The sequence below is a fragment of the Pinus tabuliformis genome, chromosome 1_1 (assembly GCF_031772625.1).
Source record: "Pinus tabuliformis cultivar Carrire ecotype Pingquan chromosome 1_1, CPIR1, whole genome shotgun sequence".
NCBI classification, from domain to species: domain Eukaryota; kingdom Viridiplantae; phylum Streptophyta; class Pinopsida; order Pinales; family Pinaceae; genus Pinus; species Pinus tabuliformis.
This window is the reverse complement of record NC_142297.1, coordinates 630,249,395-630,254,358: the sequence shown is the minus strand read 5'-3', so window position 1 is coordinate 630,254,358 and position 4,964 is coordinate 630,249,395.

The following is a 4,964-nucleotide window of genomic DNA, read 5'->3' as shown; positions in this document are numbered from 1 at the left end:
AGCATAATTTGCAAAAAACTCAGAATCAACAGAAAATATATGTTTTCAGGCATCAGATTGAGAGGCATTTTGAAGAAGGGGACTTGGTGTACCTTTGATTGCAGTCATACCAACAGTCCACTCTGAAATAGAAGGGGGATGAAAAGTTGCAACCACGATTTTATGGGCCCTACAGGGTGATCATGAGGGTTGGAGAGGTAGCTTATGAGTTGGAGCTACCGCCAGGGAGAAAGATCCACAATATTTTCCATGTTTCATGCCTCAAGAGGGTGTTGGGGCAACAGGTTACAACAGTTATGGAATTGCCTCCACTTCATGATGAGGGGCATCTAGTTTTGGAACCGGAAGCCATCTTGGAGACAAGGGAAAGGAAGCTCAGAAGAACAATAATCAGAGAATACTTTGTGCGTTAGAAGAACTTGTCGGATGAGGATGCTACTTGGGAGGGCGAGCATATACTTCAGCATCCAACATCGAAGTTGCTTGGGGAAAAGCAACATTTGGGAGGGGAGGACTGTAATGTCCCTTCCTAAATTATTTTGGAACAAGATAATACATTTTAGGGCCAATTTTGGAGGAGATGGGTCCCATTTGATTTTATTTAGAAGACTTAGGAGTTAGAAGTAAATTATTTTGGTTTTGTTAGTAGCATGTGGGGGCCACCCACACAAGGAAATACACACTCCCTAAGCCAATGGTTCGAAATGCATGAGAGGGAAAATTGAAAGCTTAGTGAGGGACCCACAAAGGATGGAAAAAGCCCCACGAAATCTATAAAAGGAAGACAACACTCCTCATTTGATTATCTTTGGCATATCAAATTTCTTCTTAGTTGCTTGAGTTGCTTAGTCGGGTCACTTGTTGTTTAGCAAGAATTTTCCAAGCGAATAACTCACCCTTTCTTCGAGGGACTTCGAGTACCACCCTAGAGAGGTTCATCCATAATCTTCCTGAGGTGATTTTCAATGTGGTTTCCAAAATTTCTATTCAGTCTCTCCAGGTGGTGCGTATTTCTAGAGGACACAGTGGGAGAAACCGAGTTGAGATCCTTTGCATTCTTTAGGGGAGCTTTCATCATGAGAAATTTCGGGAGAGAAGCTCTGGTGATTTGTTTCCGTTTTAGTGAGTTTTTGGGCTAGAGGAGAGCTATCATTCAGTGGGGATTTCACACTTACTAGGCCAATGCAAAAGGAAAAGGCTAGGAACATGTGGGTAGTGGAGACTTGGCCATTGGAGTTGTTCCTTATCAGGAGAAATAAGGGAAGCATCAGTGGAGGTGATTGCTACTTTTCCAGAGTGTTTGGGAAGGACTTTTTGGTGTATTGACAGGTAGCGTGCTTCGACAGTCTTGGAGGGTGTATGTCCTTTTGGGGGTCAATTTTGGAAGGTAAAAACTAGGCCAAACCATTTTTGGGTTTTCTGGGTTTTTCTGAGGAGCCTAGAAATAGTTTTGCAGAATTTTCTGAGCACCAGAGGTGGAGTTTCCAGTCATATCTTTGCAGCAGACAGCGCAAAATTGTTGGGGATTGTGCAGTACAACAGTTGGTCACTTGTTTTTAGCTTTGGATTGTTATTGCTTCACCTAGGCTTTGCTATGCTTTCCTTTGACGCAATCCCAGCTGCATTCCTTCCATATTTTGTGCCCTTGCACCAATTTATAATAAAATGGCTTTGTTGCTTCCATATTTCTGATTGTTATGGGTGTGTTTTAATTGTTTTAAAATTTCTATGGTGAAAAATTGTTATTTGCTTGCATATCACTGTTTTTCCTATTTTGTAGCATTACATAGGGGTTGTAGAGAGAAACCTCGGGGAAGCAAGTTATGGCTTGATTAACGATACCTCCCTTGGAGTTCTAACCAACCTGAATGCCTCCAGTGGTACAAAGATTGTGGCTCTGACGACTACAAGGTCACCATGTCAACCACAAGTGAGGGTCTAAATTTCGCAAGCTGGGTGAGAAAGTGTAATTATCCATCTTGAGTTATAGGGGGCATAGGAATATTAGCATGCATATGAGACATACATATGATAGCTACATATGCATGCATCGCATGCACTGCAATAATATATATATACACTAACCTATTATAAAAACAATAAATTTGTCAAGTAAAGGACAATTGAACTAATTATTGAAAATTCTAATTGAATACCTAACTATGTTAGTGCACCAGTATCATAATATATATAACTATACACCATAAAGGATAAAGGCAATGTGTTATACAAATAGTAAGGGAAGTACAAATAATTATAATATATATTAATTATTATATAAATTAAAAATAAAAGAATTATTATACAAATAAAGTGGGAAATGATAATATGCATATACTATACAAACTAAAAAGAATTATAACATATGATATACAATAAAAAGGCGTTGACATAAACAAATCACCAACATATTAAAAAATAATGGATTATAATAGTTAAAATTAATCCCTTGAATATGTGTAAGTACCTCTACATTCTTGGTTGTCATTGCAAAAGCCAGGTCTACGAATATCAGAAGAAGGGGGATCGGTGATTGCCAGAGAGGACCTTAAAAGGCAATTGCACAACAGTGGCAAAGGGGGGAACCTCACCGTCAATACATGTAAGTACCTCTACATTCTTGGTTGTCATTGCAAAAAAAAGCCAGGTCTACGAATATCAGAAGAAGGGGGATCGGTGATTGCCAGAGAGGACCTTAAAAGGCCATTGCACAACAATGGCAAAGGGGGGAACCTCACCGTCATAAGAGAAGGGAATGAGAAGAAGAAGGGGAAAAGAGTTTGGATATTTGCAGAGACAGTGAGAATTTTAGACATAATTTCAAAAAGAGAATTTGAGCTCAATTATTCTTGAAGTTTTGGGCACGAGGGCTAGAGTGCTTCCATTTTGAAGTACTTTGGAGCTGGGTACCGAGATTGTGCCCAGTATGGCAGGGAGGTTTTGGTCATTTTGGTAACAGAAACAAAGCTAGTGCTACAACAACTCAGGATCGAATTCAAACACGGAAGCCAGGTAGGTATCTGTGAATCTAATTGATTAATTCCTTCTTAAATTGCAGTAGTTAAATGATTTAATTTTGGTTAGGTCATTAAATGGTATCAGAAAAAATGGGCGTTACAGAAAGGTGGTCCTCTCTTATTTCAACCAAGCTTATGCCTAGATGTAAATTAATTAATGCACTACTACTCCTAGAATGTAAGAGCAAAATGAGTGATTAGGTTTAGCTGAGATCGTTAAATGTTTTAAATACTTTGAGACAAATGATCTAACTAATAATATTCGATTTAGAGCAATAAAGGAAAGCACTTAACAATTACAAGGACAATCTTCACCAACAACGGTGTTCAATGAACCAATTAGGATACCCAATGACAAGTAGAGTGTAAAGCAATTCAATATTAGAAATCTCACAATCGACCATTACTTGATTAAATAATAATAAATGTAAAATGCACAAGTCCAATGTTTCTTTGAACAATGTTAAAATGCCAATTAGATAATGTCACTCCAACAAGATATCAACACCATTAGTAATTATTGGGATTTCTTAGATGACTTCAAGATTACTCTTATCACAATATCAATATGGTGATCAATCAAGTGCTTTAAGAGTGAGTTAACTTCAATCTTAGATGTGATGCTCACTTGAAAACAATATGTTAGCACACTTATTCTCAGGAATGTTTATTCCACTATGATAATGAAAAACAATGTAACCACATATCCAATAGCCAAATTCTTTAGAAAATGATAGGAATGATAAGAAAAAGTATTCCTTTAAAACAATGTCACAAAAAAGGTAGCAATCCTTTAGAAAACACAATGTACTAATGCTTTTCAATGTTAATGAAAGGAAGAGAGAAAAACATTCACTAATTTGATAACCAATGACATGTAAGAATGCTTGCAATTACAACTACTTGGAAACTCAAAAAGTGATGATATGATCAAATATCTTATTCATTACTTGATGCTAATGACATTAAAAGAGCAATAACAAACTTATGAGAGCAGCAAGTCTTTCTTATGTAAGGAATGCCATTTATGTCAAATTATCTTCTTATTGAGAGTATTGACTTAATGAGCACACATATACTTGGCCATTTAGATGAGATTGCTAACAGTGAAATAATTATGAATGCAAGAGCGCAATAGATGGATGCAAAAGTTAACAACGAAATGAAAGAGTGATATGAGGAAGTATAGAAGTCTTGAGACCAATGATCACAACAGTCCTCCAAAATCATAAGAGATGATACCAAGCAATGTGTAAGCCCAACAATGCAAATGGTTTTCCAATGAGATAAGATGATTGTTAATTTACTTTTATGCCACTATTATGTGTCCTCTAGCAGTACTGTAGATTCATACATTTGTAGTGAAAATAGTGTTGAGAAAGGGAAGGTTTGAGAAGCAAAAAACTAGGCCTAATGGCCTTGTTGGTGACTAGCTGGGCTTCTAGGACTCTTCCAATGAGTTTATCCACCTACAACCACAAAAGTTAACTTGAAAAGCACTGCAAAACAAGGTGTCATTCCTAAATACTAATGCAAAACCAAGTAATGACCAAGTTATGATTTCATGGAGGGTTAGAGGAAGGGAGCAATGAGTTTTGGATGCCTAGGAAAGGCCTCGACTTAGGGTTAAAGGCCTAATCAGGCCACAAATTAGAGAAAAAGGGCCTTTTAGGTATACGACACTCAAACATAAGCCTCTTAAAGGTTGCCGCAAGGGAGAGAAGTCCCTTAAGGGCTCACTGTAGGGGAGAAAAGGCCATGGCTCAAGGAATCAAGGCCTGCGGTGGCTAGGAGGAGGCCCAACTAGGGTTGCAGTGAGGGAAGAAGAGGTCTTATGGCCTGTGGCACCAAGGGAAAAGGGTAAACAAGCTTGCGGCTGACAAAAAATGATGAGAATAGGCTTGACGCAAGAGGAAAAGAGCCCTCAGCTAGGCCTTAGAGGCCTCA